Here is a 16569-nt window from a genome sequence, read left to right on the forward strand (position 1 = left end):
GAAGATTGAGATCACCAAGAATGCAAAAATTTGCGCAGCCCAATGCCAAAGAACTGACACAATCCGGGAGTGCCTTTCTAAAGGCCGTGTCAAAGCCAGGAGGGCGATAGATTAAAAGACCCGACAAAGTGAACTGATGGCTAATAGAAATTCTGAAAAAAGCACTTTCACACCCTGCGAGATCCACCACCCTCCAATCACAAGGGTAGCAGGACTTTACGGCTACAGCAATGCCACCACCCCTAGATGCTCGATTGTGTGTAAAAATGGAATAATCAGGGGGGAGTGCAAGAATGACGACTGCCGTGTCGGCATCTTGGAGCCATGTTTCTGTCATGAAAAAAACATCTGGCAACGCGTCGCTTATGAGATCATGAAGTTCTGCATAGTGTTTTGGGAGGGATCTGATATTGAGACTCCAAACAGTAATGTCATGGGAGACAGAGGGTCTACTACGAGGGGGCTTAACCGAAGAGGACTCCGGCAGGGCGAGAATCGGGGAGGAGGCAGCAAGAGACCAGGCCCCACAGGCGCAAATATAGGGGCCGCAAAGGGGACTAACAAGCCCAAGTTTACAGCATGGGGAGACCGCTTAAAACCTAACAACTCATCCCGAGAGTATACAAGTACCGGCGGCATTACCTGCAGAGGATATCGCCAAAAGAGTACCGCCACGCCATGCCTCGCACCGACTTGGCGATGACGGGCGCAGACGGGCAGGACTCTGGCTTGATTCAGGCGCGATGAGGGCGCTCCCGCTGCGTGATACCGCTGCGCGCCGAGAACTGGTTTAAAAAGGGAGCACGCGTGACTGCAAACCACTAGACCGCTCCGAGTGGCGCCCAGAAGCGTCCCAACCACTCCCAAGATGGCAGCCGATTCCCCTGGTATCGGATCCCCCAGAACCGGACCCGTTAAAGCAGCGGTGAGTCGACAATTAAGGTGCAAGTATAAGGGAATAATGCACAGTATTAAAAACAAGGGAAATTAAAGTAAATTCAACATAGATATAAAAACGGGTAGTTTAAAAGCGCAGCGCACCTACAACACAGCGCTTGCAGATGCGAGTCAAATGCAAGTCCTCAGAATGCTCTGAAGAGCAATGGTACCTTGTCCAGGCTGACCCCCTCGAAGAACCGCCTTAAGAAGGGAGAGCGCGTGACTGCGAACCACTAGAGTGGCGCCCAGAGGCGTCCCAACCACTCCCAAGATGGCGGCCGATTCCCCTGGTATCGGAACCCCCAGAACCGGACCCGCTAAAGCAGCGGTGAGTCGACAATTAAGGTGCAAGTATAAGGGAATAATGCACAGTATTAAAAACAAGGGAAATTAAAGTAAATTCAACAAAGATATAAAAATGGGTAGTTAGCTCAACTCCTTTAAAATCCGAGAACCACACTAAAGCAGAAGATTCATATTACTGGATGGACAAGTTAGTTATATTCACAAAGTATGAAGTCGGTGACCAGGCTGGGAATTTTTGTACTGGCTTCCAAACAAAGGCCATATGTCAAGAATTGTCCCTTCGATTTTATCCGCTGAGGGTCAAGTACAGATATTACAGAGACATTCACCCATTACTACGAAATATTATATTTTTGTGTACATCCCTCTCCTGCTAAACTTCAAAATCCCACCATAAAATATCTTTCAGTGTGGGCACTGTCAAGGGAGGGCCCAGGTCCCAAGGGGTGTACTATTAAATTCTTCAAGAAATGTGCATTTCTGGTTATTCTGCATTTAAAGTTGATGTTTCAAGGGGCCTTTGTGAATTGCACGCTTTCTGACTTCTTGTGAGGGGCGGTTATTTCAGTTACTCTGAAGCCGCATAAGTCCCCACAACTCGGTGCCTTCTATAATTCAATTTCAGTAATTAATAATATCGAAACTAAAGCCTGTACAAACGTAATAGCCTTGAGATTACATAATGTCGTCCGAACACTACTGCATGATGATCAAAATGGCTTTATGCCTAATAAGAGCGCTCATAATTGTCTCCGGCACCTCCACATTATACCCTCACATGTGCATGATTTCCACAGCCCAACTGCCCTACTTTTGCTATAGGTATAGAAGACTTTTGACATGCTACATTGGCCTTTTATGCTAATTGTACTATAAAATGGATTTTGGGCCTCGTTTCATTTGTTTTTGAGAGCAGATCGACCTCAGAGATGCTCGGGAACCCACCTCCTGTGTTGCAGAAATCTGCGGAGTCCTCAGGAGCTCGGGTGATGCAAACTGGTCAGATGCTTTTAGGTGCCTGCTGATGCAGGGGAGTAACTCCTTTACTCCAAGGGAGATTATTCTATCGTCCAGCGAAGCGTAGACCATTGAAGTACTTGGTTTCTGCTTGCAGAGTTTAGTCCTCTTAAAATCCAAAGTCCTGTAGTCAGGTTTCCCACTTTATACCCAGGGAAGGCATTGGGCTAACTCTAGGGACGCTCCTAGGGGAGGGTTAGGACAAAGGGGAGGCTACACCCATGTTTTTTGTCCAGTTTCCCACCAGAGCAGGAGCCAATGGCTGCTGCAACCGGTTTAAGCTGGACTATGCATGGGAACACCAAATGTGCTCCCAGTGCAGACTTTCTGGCACTCTAAAAGTGCATCCACCCAGCCCCAATACACTAAGGCCTGTCTTGGAGGTGGTCACAGGAAACTATTGTCAGGCTTGGCTCAGCAGCAGGAGGGCAGACTTGTGTCTGTGCCTGGCATCATCAATTTTGTGATGCCCAGGTCGAAAAAGCTGGTACCGGGTGTACCGGTGTTTCACATAAGTCCCTCTAGAGTGTGGAATCATACCTCCCCCGCAGGAGGTATGATTCCAAGGTGTTTGACACCAAACACAACATGTTTCTAAGCAGCCGTTTTAAAGTACGCTGCGTAGCGCATCCTCCGCTCCTCATCAGCGAAGCTGGTAAGAGTGTCTAGATTTAAAAGAGCTAAATCAGGAGGAAGGGCCTTTAGTATTGCAGCTGCACTGGCCTGGAATAAACTCCCAACTGAACTCAGGCAGATGGAGAACTTGCTGCAGCTCAGGAAGAAGTTGAAGACATGGCTCTATCCTATCAAAAGTAGTAAGTACGTTCTGTGAATACCAAAAGTAGTAAGTTTAGGATATTGTCTTAAGTTAGTTCTGTGAAGCAAGCCCACAGGATTGAAGCGCTTTTCTCTCTTAAAAGAGTTGGATCGATCTAACAGATGTGGTTAGGACACATGTGTGGTCCATAATCAGCAAGAAAGGTAATTTAGCAATTCACCTTTAACTGGTCCTTAAAAACTCCCAGAATTAAGTTAGTTCTGTGAATCGGGCCCCGTGTCACTCTTCTGTCAGAAATGTGAGTCCCTAAATAGGGTGACAACCTGATTAAGTAATATATGAAAGATCTAGACCTATATATTCTTCCATCTGCAAGTTCAGCTTGCCCTGAGACTGTTGCCTCCCTGAAATCCTGAAATCAGCTTTGCTGTTTGTTAACCACATTTTGAACAAACTGCTGAACGCCTCACGGAAGTCTGCTGTTTGTTCTGAAGGGGTGAAACAGTCCCTCCTGGTACCACTGTTAACAAAACTAATGCTGACCCCAAAACTCTTAGCAAATTCAGACCACTTTCAATTCTTCCCACAGTAGCCAAAATGCTGGAAAAGATGGCTAATAGACAGCTTTCCCTTTTTCTGGAATCAAACTCCCTTTTCCATGATACGCAGTGTACAGGTTACAGTACAGAGTTGGCCTTACTGGAGATCTCTGAATTTATCAAGTCTAATCTGGTTCAGGGTGTATCGGCTACGGTTGTAGAATTGGATTTGTTATCAGCGTTTGACACGTTCTCGCATTCTATCCTGCGGCAAAGGCTGTTGAAGATTAGAACTCAAGGGAAAGCTCTGTCTTGGCTTAAATCATATCTTGGGGACAGATCTAAGGCTGTTTTCGTTGCTCCTTTTACTTCGGGTCCAAAGACCCTTAAATATGGATTCCCTCAGGGCTGTCCCTCACTCTTTTCAATGTGTATTTGGGGCCCTGGGTAACTTTGTCGAAGCCTGGGGCTTGAAAGTGATTTCCTGTGCTTATGACGCTAAGCAACTTGCCACTCATTTTCCCCTTACTAGTTGTTTACCCCAAAAGAATATGTTTTAACACACAAATTGTTTTTATTGTTATGTCAATTCTCCAAATGTAGAATTTTTTAAGCTTGTCTTGAAATGTGATTCTTTGCTCAATTATCAATAAAATACTGAATTTTACTTTACTGTTGTAGCTTAATTTCCTTGTTTAATATCAACATTTGATCTATGTTCTCTATGATTGCCTAGATTGTTATTTCTCACATATTGTTTATCCCTGGTCTAGGAATCTGATTCTTTTTGAATACAGGGGGTCCTTGTTACATATACACTAACCTCATTTACATTATCATGAGGTAATTCCAAAACAAGCACTCGAGCAAAGGGATCCACAGCATGTATTGCAAGTACTTGCAGGACCAAGCATCCGAATTTTTAGAAAAATTTGTGAACATTTCTAATTCTCTCTTGCACAGATTACAGTAACCATTTTGAATCATGATTGAAACTAATCCTTTGCTATTTCTGAGAAATGTCCTTTTCTGAGTTGCATCGCTCCAGGGTTGAGTTTTGCTTCATTAATCAATCAATCAATCAGGACACTAGTAAAGCGCACTACATACCCGTGAGGGTCTCAAGGCGCTGGGGGGGTGGGAGGGTGGGGGGAGGGGGGGAGTTGTTACTGATCGAAGAGCCAGGTCTAGAGTAGTCTTCTGAAGGCCAGTTGGTCTCGGGTCTGCCGGAGGTTGGTGGGGAGGGTGTTCCAGGTCTTGGCTGCAAGGTGGGAGAAGGATCTGCCTCCGGCTGTCGTTCTTCGGATGCGGGGGACAGCGGCGAGGTCGGCAGAACGGAGCTTGTGGGTGGGGGTGTAGAAGCTGAGTCGTCTGTTGAGGTGCACTGGTCCGGCACCGTGGAGGGCTTCATGTGCATGGATGAGGAGCTGTTCTTATTAGCGCATACTTTTCCCACCAGGTAGAGGCCTTCTCCCACTTGTCCAGTGGCAGGGACGGGCAGAAAGACCTTGAATAGCAGATAATGTGTGCCCGGTCTCAGAATAAAAACTTACTCCTTGTATTTCACTGTTTAGCTACATCTGCTTGGAAAATTCCATGATGGGCGGGCCTTCATTGGTTCTGAAATGTACATAATCTATCTTTATGCTGGATGATGTCAGTCCTTCTGCAGCACTCCTAGCGACTGGGCAGACCGGGCTCTGCTCTGAGTGTTCTTTGGATAAACAGTTATTGGTTTGTATTCTCTACCGTGTGACCGACTCTTCATTTTGTGTGGTAGGCTGAGAGGTGGTCATTAGTGACCCGGGTGATCCTAAACGGGTAACTTCCTTCACCCCTCTGCGCTGCTTGATTACACTCCTTGGATTCCCCACTCCCTCCGCGCTGCTCGATGCTGCTCCTAGGATTCCATGCTCCCTCTGCGCTGCTCGATGCTGCTCCTAGGATTCCATGCTTCCTCTGCGCTGCTCGATGCCTTTCTTGGATTCGTTGGTGGTTCATGGGAAATGTAGTTAAGGCTGTTTTTTATTAAGATGTTCTTTGAATGCTGATGAATTAATAAAGTGATGAAAGATATGCATAATCATCGCCACTTTGTCCTTAATAGACTCTAAACTTTCCTTTTCGTTACCTAGAAATTGTTTACCTTACTTCAGTATCCTCAGTAGAAAGTGCTTCCAGTTTTCCACTTCAATTCCATCAAGATGAATTTCAGCTGTGCCACACTTTTGGAATAATTTCAGAAAGTTAGTACTCTAGTTGCTCATTAGAACACTGTGGTACAGCTGCTGATCGCCAGGGAGTTAACTGGCAGTCTGCTGCTGGCGTTGAAAGTACATGTTTCAGTCTGCATGCCAAAACGCTTTAATGAAATAGAAGAAGATATTTGAGAACTCATTTAAAAGGTTTTCTAATTTTGCTTTCTACAGCACTAACCATAATGTCTATGACAAAATGAACTGCCTCTTTTTGTTCCTTTTTAAATGAAATGTTTTTAGGTTCATCAGTTTGATTCAATCAAGATGGCTTCAGGTGTGCTAAAGTTTTGTCATAAGAAACACTGTTAGCGCTCTAGTCGTTCTTTAGAACACTCTGGGAGGCTGCAGTAGAACACTGTATATCAGCTGACATTCGCTGCTCCTGCTGGAAGTACACGATTTACTGAAAATGTCAGACTTTATTCTCACATGGCTGAGAAAGACAGTGTGGATTTACAGGAAACATGCTCTCATTTTAGCTCTTGGAGCACCTCCCATAACCCCTCTGAGAAAATCATGAGAAAACTGTTTTCTCTTAAACATGATTCATGAAATATCATTAGCGGGTCAGCATTTTTCACAGGGTAAAATCAGCTTAGAAAACCTTAGAACAGACAACAAATGATTTATATTGTAACAGTTAGCATCCTTTAATTTCACAGGGTAAAATCACCTTAAAACAGACAATTCCTAACATTAGTGTGGTACCATCCACAAATCATTCATGTTGTAACTGTTGCCATCTTTTCATTTCAATTGGCTCCATGTCCAAGAGTCCTGTAACGGCTGCCACGGCCTGTTGTCCATGTTGTGGCCAGCCTGTAAAGGGGGGGTTCCTTTCGGGTGTGCCCACTCTGCTCCATAACATATTTCTTAGGTTGAGCATCAGTGCATGCGCTGTCTGCAAGACCTGCTGTAATCATTACAAGGAGTGTGATCCCACCTGGCTGCTTGCCATTGGTTACTCCTCCATCACTCTTCTTTGTTGGCTTCTGATTGGTTGGCACTCCTGTAACATCACTTGCGGTTTTCTCTCGGGAGCACCGGCCAACTACAGTTTTGTCACGCTGTAGTTGTATATATGCTCCTCTGGGGACTACTGCTTTTATATGCATGTATGTATGTATGTATTTATTGCTTGTTAAGCGCGGCTGCCACCCAAAGGGTATCCTGGCGCTGAGACCACATCAATCCTACAGGTAGACCACAATTGCATTGCTCTGGGAAACAGGAAGGTCTTGAGATCCTTTTTAAAAGAGGTGAGAGCTTGTCTACTCCTGAGCGTCAGCGGGAGGGTGTTCCAAAGTGTGGCGGCTGTGCAGCTAAAAGCACGGCCACCCATCCTCACTCTGTTAATCCTAGGGACCGTCACTAGGAACGCGGAGGAGGATCTCAGAAGTCTGGCAGCATGATACCAGGAAAAAAGATTTTGGAGCGGTATCGGTCCCTGTCCATGCAGAGCCTTAAAGACAAGGCACAAAGCCCTAAAGGCAATTCTCTGTTGGACGGGTAACCAATGAAGATTGGCCAATGCAGGAGAAGAAGAAGCAGAGCGAGGGCGGGATAGAGCCAGTTTGGCCGCCATGTTTTGGATCCTCTGCAGCTTTAGGATCAAAATTTTAGGGGCTCCCAGAAGTAGTGCATTGCAGTAGTCTAATCGACTAAGAATAGAGCTGCGCACTACCTCTGCCCTGGCCTCTATGGGGAGGAGCGGTAAGATCTTACGTAGGGTGCGAAGTAGGCCCATACATGTCGCCGTGGTCCTGTTCACAGAGGCACCAAGCTGCAGGTTAGGTTCAAACAGAACTCCTAGATTACGGGCCGATTCGGCGGCCTCTACCGTACCTAAGGTGGATGTAGGCCAGAAATCGTCCGGAAGCGGGCGAGGGGTACGATCTAGGGAGCAGTGGAGAACCTCCGTTTTAGATCCATTAAATTGAAGCGAGTTAACTCGCAACCACTCGGCTGTTGCCGACATACAGCAGTGGAAAGTGTCCCTCGATACTGCTTTAGTGCCCTCAAGTGAGAAAATCAATTGAGTGTCATCGGCATAGTTGATGACGGATATGCCGAATGACTTTATCAGGTCTAACAGGGGTCGAAGATAAAGATTGAAAAGGATCGGACTGATCGCTGACCCCTGGGGGACACCCTGATTCACTTGTCGTATGGCAGATCGAAAAGGTGGTAACGCCACTGCCTGCTGTCTGTTACTGAGATATGATGTTAAGCATCTCAAAGCCAAGCCGGTTACTCCTGTGCTCTGAAGACGGCTCAATAGTACTGCATGGTCCACCGTGTCGAACGCGGCCGACATGTCAAGCAGCACAAGAAATGCTGACTTGCCCATGTCGACACGCGCTCGTAGATCGTCCAACACGGTGACCAATGCAGCCTCAGTGCCGTGAGCCGGCCTGAAGCCGAATTGTGATGTATCCAGGCAGGAGTTATTTTCCAGAAAGCTGGATAGTACTCTCGTGACCCATTTCTCTACAACTTTTATTATAAATGGTAGAAGCGAAATGGGCCTGTAGTTGGCCGGGCTTGAAGGGTCCAAAGAAACCTTCTTCAGCAATGGTTTCACTATCGCCAACTTCCAGCTATCTGGGACTACTGCTGTGCTCAATGACTGGCAACAGATGGTGTGGAGCGGAGGAAACAGCTCATCTTGGAAAGTCTTCCAGATCTTATGTGGCATAGGATCAAGCGGTGATCCTGAAGACACACCGTTAGCCAAAAGACAGAACTCTTCCAAGGAAGGACTAGGAAAACGAGACAGCTGAGGGAGACCCTCCCGATTATAGTCCTTCTTAGAACCCGCAGGAAGGAGGGGTTCTGCAAGGGAAGTCAAGGAAGATGTGGGCTGATCAGAAGACTGCAGACCGGTCAAAATTGTCCTGATCTTCTCCTCAACGCAGATGCCAGAGAATCGCACAGCTCCTGAGAGACGGGGATGGCTGGTACAGTACAGGATGGATTGGCTAGATTATCGACCAATTTGAACAAGGCCTGCGACTTGTTAGAGGCCTTGTCCAGCGTGTCTGCCAGAAATTGGGCTTTGGCCTTCTTTAACTGAACCTTGTATTCCTGCCAGGCCACTTTATATGCGACCTTGTCTGATTCTTTGTATTCTCTCCTCCAGAGTCGTTCCGCCTGTTTACAGCGAAGTTTATGCTGTCCAAGGTCATCAGTGAACCAAGCGTTAGTTCCTCTAGGTCTGTCCCTCACCTTCCTTAGTGGAACCAGCTCATCCAGGGATGTCGAAATCTGCTGGCAAAGGACCGAGTAGCTCTTGTCCACACTATCCTTCACCATAGATGGTCTGGGCAGCAAAGTAGGTCTAATCGGTTGCTTCAGAAGACGAGACCATTGCCTACTGATCTTGGTAACACCCGAGTAACCTGTCCTTAACGAACCGGGCAAGGAGATAGCCATTAAGACCAGTGCATGGTCAGTTCAGCATTGATCCACGACCTCTCCAACTATAACTAGATCCTTATCGGCAAATACAAGATCTAAAGTATGCCCTTTAACATGAGTAGGTGACGTAACCAGCTGTGCAAGTTGTATATTGCTACATGCTTGGCAAAGTTCTCTATATGCCAGATCTTGAGGGCCAGAAGGCCTGAGGTTAAAGTCACCTAACACTAAAAATCTAGTGTGAGAGTTCGAAAGGTCGTAAATCAGATCACTCAATGGCTAAAGGGCCGTGGTGGTTGAAGAGGGCGGTCTGTAACATAAAAGACCTTTTACTAGAGTGCCGCCCTGGGCCATGATGGAAAAGCCCATGAGCTCAAACCCCAGAACTTCTTTTACCGCCAGCTGTGTAAGAGAAATTGAGTCTTTAAAAATATAGCCTATTCCACCCCCCTCTGCCAGATGCTCGAGGAGCATGTTTTATGAGGTAGCCTGGAGGACAGGCCCATCCAAGTTCTACCCCGCAGTCTACCTTTGTCCAGGTCTCCGTTATATCCACACCCGTATTACTTTTCTCCACACCGGAACCGCGCGTCATGTTTCGCAGGGCGCCCGTTTCTACTTCTCCATTCAAGGCAGTCATTCCCGTTCCTAATCTCATCAAATAGTAACTTGATGTTTCAGCAATAAATAACAGTGTCATATAAGCCAAACAAAGCCATTTTGCACCAGAAAACAGTTTGTTTGGGTGCTGCCTATATAGCGATAATAAAGCATTTTTGAAAATGTGTATATTTGTTTTGTACTATTCTTAGTCACCACCTCTTCACAGAGCATAGAGGTTGGTGGTGCCAGTGTAGGATGGGAGAGGTGAGCAGGAGCCTGCTGCCAGTACTGAAGCATTCACGGCACAGGGATGTACAACGCAGACCGAGACAAAGGAAGCGCAAAGCCAGCATTCTGTCATTTTCAGCTCCCCCTCTGCCCCCTTCCTTGCATGTGTGCAGAACACCAAAATCCAACGGCCTTGCACTTCAGGCACAGTAACACACAAGCAATGTACCACTAGTAATCTGTAAATGCGCCTTCTTGCATACAGTTGCCTATTCAGTGCCACACATAACCACGAAAAGTCATTCATGCCCAGGCCTCTCTCATACAAATCATCATGTGTGTCCTTTTACACTCCTATCACCATAGCAGCTAAAATTGTGGCCACAAAACAACACAAAAGAAACAGCGGAGGTGGTTGCAACTGCAATCGCATCCTGAATAACAACTGACAGGGCCGGCTTTAGGCATGTGCAAGCTGTGCACCTGCACAGGGCCCCCAAACCCCAGGGGCCGCCACGCCAATATATATCCTTAATATAATAATCCTCTAAGGATGGATACATATTTGCCTGGCCGCCCCTATGGCAGGGATTTGGCGACCTCCGGCTCTGTTCCACTTCCAAACACCCTGAACCCCTTCCTGAGCTCCGGGGGGCTCTGTCCCACCCCGACCCCCTCTTCCAGGGCCCCCTACCTATGCTCTCTGCCCAGGGCCACCATGAGCCTAGATCCGCCCCTGCAACTGACTTCTCATCACCACCGTAGTGGCCGTGGTGCATGGGATTTCTGCACACAAATCCCATCAAAAACCATGGTGACTAACCGTCCCTACTTTTCAAAGACTCTCCATAAGAATGACTCTATACGAAGTCATTTGTCTGTAATTTTCATTATTTTGGGTGACAACCAATGAAGCGGTGTCTTTCACCCTCTAATGGTTGCCCAGACTTTTTGTGGAGAGCTACTATGATTGGCTTGAAAGCCATCAGCCAATCCTAGTGCTCGCTGCTCCACTGCAGGACTTATATGGGCCAATGAAAACAGCTTTGGTTACCCAGTCTTGGGTTGCTTTAGCTCCCGCAAATCACGCTTTCAGTGTTATTCTAAATTATTTACAGTGTCTTGCACTTTTGAAACTGCAACTCCGTTTGCAACTGGTCACCAAGTCAGCCATGGGCTTCATTACTCCCTTAAATCAACTTCTCCAAGGTAAGTGGAATAATTATGCTTTTCATGTTTTGAAGTTTTACATTTGCGTTTAGTTTCAGTAGAATGAAATTTATCTACGGTCACAATGTTTTCACTCTTTCTCTCTGTCTCCACATGTGTACTCGTTCCTTCGCTCTTTCCATCTTTCTCTTTCCCTATATCTCTCTGCTGGTTCCCATTCCCAGTGCACTAGGTCTCGCATTTACGAGAGTTTGTGTTATTGGCATTGTACATGATAATCCCTTTTAGTTACGTTTGTTTCTTAAAAGATAAATAACAGGCATTGTCATTTACAATGCTTATAGCTTAAACTCTTGCAGATGCAAAACCTATTGCATTGAAAATGCTTGTTTAATTAATTTATTATATCCCTGAGCATGATAAAGGCTGCCAAAACGAATTGTTCAGGTTGAAACCAACCAATCAGGATTGACTACTTCCTCTTAATTTGGTTAATCAGAGCACATCTGGACACCAACTGCCTAAATATACAATTATTTTTGACGCTTCATTTCTCAAAAACTACTGATCGGATTTACACAAAATAACTAAAACGCTAAATCTGCGGGCCAAGATCTAGCTTCAGGCCAAAGTTAGTGCAATGCTGTTCAGCAGTTTTTACTACAGCACTGTTTAAAGAAGTCTATGGAAAATACAAGGGGGAGACCCCTGCTTTTCTCGGCCCCCGCCTGATGAATCACCTCAAAACTTTCCAGGAAGGAGCTGAAATGAGAGGCCTGCTTGTTTTTTATAATGCCCCCGGGAGGGCCAGATCCTGGGGGATAATAAGCTTCAGAATTAAGAGAGAGGGCGCACACATGGCCCCACTTCCCCAGACCAGTTATGGCCCTGGAGACCACCACTCCCCAGCCATCCAAACTTCAGGGGAGGGGGCATGTGGCCCCTCTCCTGGGCTGATTTCAGCCCCGGGGACCACAACACCCACGGGGCCTAGCTATCCAAACCAGAGCGGAGGGGACAGATGCCCCCATCCTGGGCCAATTTCAGACCGGGGAACCCCATTACCTGGGGCCCAGCCGTAATTGTAATGAGGGGAGCAATGCAGCCCACCTCCCCGGGCCGATTTCAGATCTAAAAGGGGGGCATCCCAGGCACAAAGCAAAAATCATGAAGGAAGGGGAAATGCTTCCCCCTACCCAGGTCAATTTCAGCCCCAGGGATCCCATCCTGGGGTTAGGCTGTAAAAGCAAATCGGAATGTAGCAACATGTAGTCCTCCCAGGGCCATTAATAAGCCAGGGGACCCCATACTCCATTGCTGGCTTGGCTATGCCCTGGGGTGCCCACACCCAGAGCATAGCAGTTTCCCTGCCCGCACTTGTCCTGACATGGAAACCGGTGTTTGCTCTTGCTTCGTGGGAGCAATTTTAAAGCTCCTGCAAAAGCGAGAACAAACACTATGTCTGCGCCCAGCAGGCAGGAGCATTAAAAAAATGCACCTGGCTGCTGGGAGCAAACTTTACAATTGCTTCCCTACCTGCTGTGAAGTAGGCAGAGAAACAGATGAAAAATTGCTCTTGCATGCAGGGAGCAGCATTTTTAGCTTCTCCCTGCGAGCGGGAGCAATGTTGGTTCATGCCGGAGGCATGGAGTATCTGGTGCAGTGCCCTAAAGTAACTATAACTCGCACCCTGGCCATGCACTGCTAATTACCCCACATATTACATCATTCATGATAACTTCTATGCCATTATTGATGATATAATTTGCAGTGAAATTATTGATAAGAAAACTGCATGGTGGGCGCGCAAGTTATAGTTACCCGAGGGCACGAGTTATTATTTCTTGAGATAACTCTAACCGTTACTGCTGAATTTCTATGGTTTTGTGTATAAATTGTGAACCGAACTATACCGTCCCTGTAACCTTTTTTTTTTTAGCTAATTTCTCAGGTTTTTTTAATTCTATTTCCTAACTAGAACGTCCCTGTAAACGTTGTTTTTTTTTCAGTGTATAAATATATAAATATATATATATAATATTTATAGTTAAGCACCCATAGAACTATGGAATTACTAGCCCCTAGACAAACTCATAACATTCTCTTTTACAGGTAACTTGGCAAAGGTGTAAGAAGATCTTACTCAGTAATCACAGTGAAGTAGCTCTATAGATAGCCTTTGCTAGGACTTTATCACTGTACGAACAAACAGGGGCTCAGAAAAAGAGCCTCTCATACTATGAGAAAAAGTATAAAACGATGAGTTAGTCCGAGACCTAGGAGGAGCAACATTCTGGATTATGACCTTTGCAGGAGCGTTTCAACAAAAAACAAAAAATCAAATAACCATTACTTTATAACTGCTGACCCTTCACCCTTACTTGGTGCTCATAGATTTATGAGAAGCTCTTTGTACTGAGCTCCTCCATTCCACTATAGTTCCTATCAATAATGTTGCCGTCATGCATTGATTCTGTCCTATAACCAGTTAGAATTTGGTTGAAAGTGTCTCTGTAAATAAGAAACTCATAACATATATTTATACAATTAATCTAACCATGAATTACTTACATAGCCAGCGTTGAGTCAAGATCTAGCTAGATGATAAACACCTTTGTTATATACAATTCATCTAACCCCGACTCATTTCCACAGCCAGTGGTGAGCCAAGATCAAGCTCAATTATAAGCACCTTTGTTGCATACAATCCATCTAATAGTGAATCCGTTACATAATCAACGGTTGATGAGTCAATATCCAGCTCGATGATAAACACTTCTGTTATATACATTTCAACTCACCGTGACTTATATACATACCCAGCGGTGATCCAAGATCCAGCTCGAAGATAAACACCTTTGTTATATACAATTCATCTGACCGTGACTCATTTACACAGCCAGTGGTGACCAATATCCCGCTCAATGAGAGAAGGAAGCAGCCTGAGTAGGAATCTTCTGTTAATTTGTTTTTAGCATTATATGTTTCAGATGTGACATTTGTTTTAACCTAGCACTGCCTTTCATCTAAACTGCCTCTTACCTGATTACGTTTCGCGCATTGTTTGGACTGCTCTCCGGACCACCGCAATCGGATTTCCGATTGATTGAGTGGAGAGAGCACGCCCATAGTCTTTCATACCTGCGGGGCGCCACTCTAACGGTTAGCGCTCTAGTGGACAGTCCTCCCAGGTATAAAATCACTGCATTTCCTGCCACGTGCAGCGGGCGTGTCACTGGCCAACCGAAGTCGCACCTAAGGCAAGCCCGTCTGCGCCCGTCTGCGCCTGGACGCTGCCGGCTGCCAGGGGATGCTGCCCGTTATTCCACAGGGACCTCAGGCTCCCAGGCTGGTGTACCCTAAGGAGAGGTTGATGGAATATGGGGTTGCCTCAGCTTGTGCAGGGGGGAGAATTAACCTGCAAGTAGTAGATGCTGGCACCTTAGAGAAGTGCCCCGATTGTGGATGGACATAGGGGGAAGTCATGCATACTCCCCTTAGTCCACTATTATGTTCCATCCCCAGTCCTACTGGAAGGGTGCAGGACACTGGAAAGTGAGAGACAGACCGGGATGGGCCTAGCATTACCATTTAAGGGGTTTATCTGAATGCGCGTTCTATCCCAAAACATGTGGTGGAAATTTGGGACCTATTGGACGAGACCTGGCCAGACATCTGCCTTTTCACGGAAACCTGGCTGAATAATGAAGCAACGCCAGCTTTGGCAATGGCTTTTCCAGAAGATTATGCTGTGGTCCGGCTGGTAAGAGCAAGAAAACGGGGTGGAGGTTTGGCCATTCCCACTCGCCCTCCTAATCATATAGACTCTTGATACACTATCTTCCCCCAATATCGAGCTATTGGTCTTCAGAGTGCATCCCCGCCAAGAGATTGAGTAGGGGGAGCTCTAGCATATCACCCCCCAGGAGGTATCAAGAAGGAGTTTTGTTCAGCACTGCTAGAACCTCTGGCCCCTTATACGTTACAGACCAACAGGTTTCTATTGGTAGGGGACTTCAATCATCCTCTGGAGGTTCTCTCCAATACAGAATCTGTCTGTCTGGTAGCAGTGATGGAAACTCTTGAACTGTCCCCTAGAGTCACTAGCCCTACACATGTGGCTGGACATGTGTTGTACATGATTTTCACCAGCATCCCTGAGTTAGTTGCCGAATCCCCCCTAAAGTTGGGCTGGACTGATCACTTGGCACTACATTTTTCTTGGGCGTTGAAAAAACTGCCCGGCCCCCCACACACTCACAAGGAGTTGCGTAGATCCTGGAAAAAGGTAACTTCCGCTGCGTTTAGTCGGGTCCATATCCATCCCAGACTGCCTTAGAAAGGTTCGAGGCTTCTATAACGGATGGTCTCGACTCTATTGCACCTTTAAAGAGGGTAAATATTCAGGCAAGGGCAGCTCCTGCCCCCTGGTATTGAGATAGTCTTAAGAGAGTAAAGGCTTTATGCAGGGTGATAGAAAGAAAATAGAGGAAATCCAAATTGGAGCATGAGGAATTGCGCTATCGAGTGGCTCATAGAGCCTATCTCAACAGCTGTAACATAGCTAGGCGATCCTACCTAGGCTCCCGCATTATGGAAGCTAGGAATTCCTCTCCGGAGCTCTTTTCTATCCTAAAGGAATTCACAAACCCGAGGTCTAACAACCGACTCCCGCCATCCACCCAAGAATTATGTGAGGATCTAGGGAGCTACTTTACTAAAAAAATGAACGTGATCTATCGCGCCTTTGGGTCTGAAGAGGTAGCTCTTGAAAATGTCCCTGTGCCTGAAAACCACTGTCCTTCGAGCCTAGAATCTTTTCCCAACATCTCAGGGGAACAAGTAAGCCTGTTATTAACGCAGGTGAAATCCGGTTCCCCGCTAGACCCGGTGACGCCTACTGTTATGTCTGAACTAACCCCAGTCTTATCTTATGTGCTTGCTCAAGTTTGTAACATCTCAAAAGGGACAGCAACGGTGCCACAAAATTGGAAATTTGCTCGTATTAAACCTTTGCTTAAAAAGGCATTAGCGGACCCTACGGATTTACAGAATTTTAGACCGATTTCCTTGCTTCCCTGTTGTTGAAAAATTATGGAGACACTAGTCAACCGGCACCTTCCCTGCTACTTGGAACAGAATAACTCACTGGACATATCCCAGTCGGGCGTCCGTGCTTCTTATAGCACGGAGGCCGCTTTGTTGGAGGTTACTGACACTTTAAGAATGTCTCTGGACAAGGATATCCCTGTGATGTTAGTGCTGCTTGATCTGTCGGCGGCCTTTGCCACCATCTCTCATCGCATCCTGT

At 46.3% G+C, this 16569-nt stretch overlaps 1 protein-coding gene across 1 annotated transcript in view; it reads right to left on the reverse strand.

Annotated features, from left to right (window-relative positions):
• LOC144805579 (uncharacterized) overlaps window positions 1–16569 on the reverse strand; it is a 483457-nt gene that overhangs the window by 107240 nt on the left and 359648 nt on the right. The gene's annotated exons all lie outside the window — the stretch shown is intronic.

The sequence above is a fragment of the Lissotriton helveticus genome, chromosome 1_2 (genome assembly GCF_964261635.1).
Source record: "Lissotriton helveticus chromosome 1_2, aLisHel1.1, whole genome shotgun sequence".
NCBI lineage: Eukaryota > Metazoa > Chordata > Amphibia > Caudata > Salamandridae > Lissotriton > Lissotriton helveticus.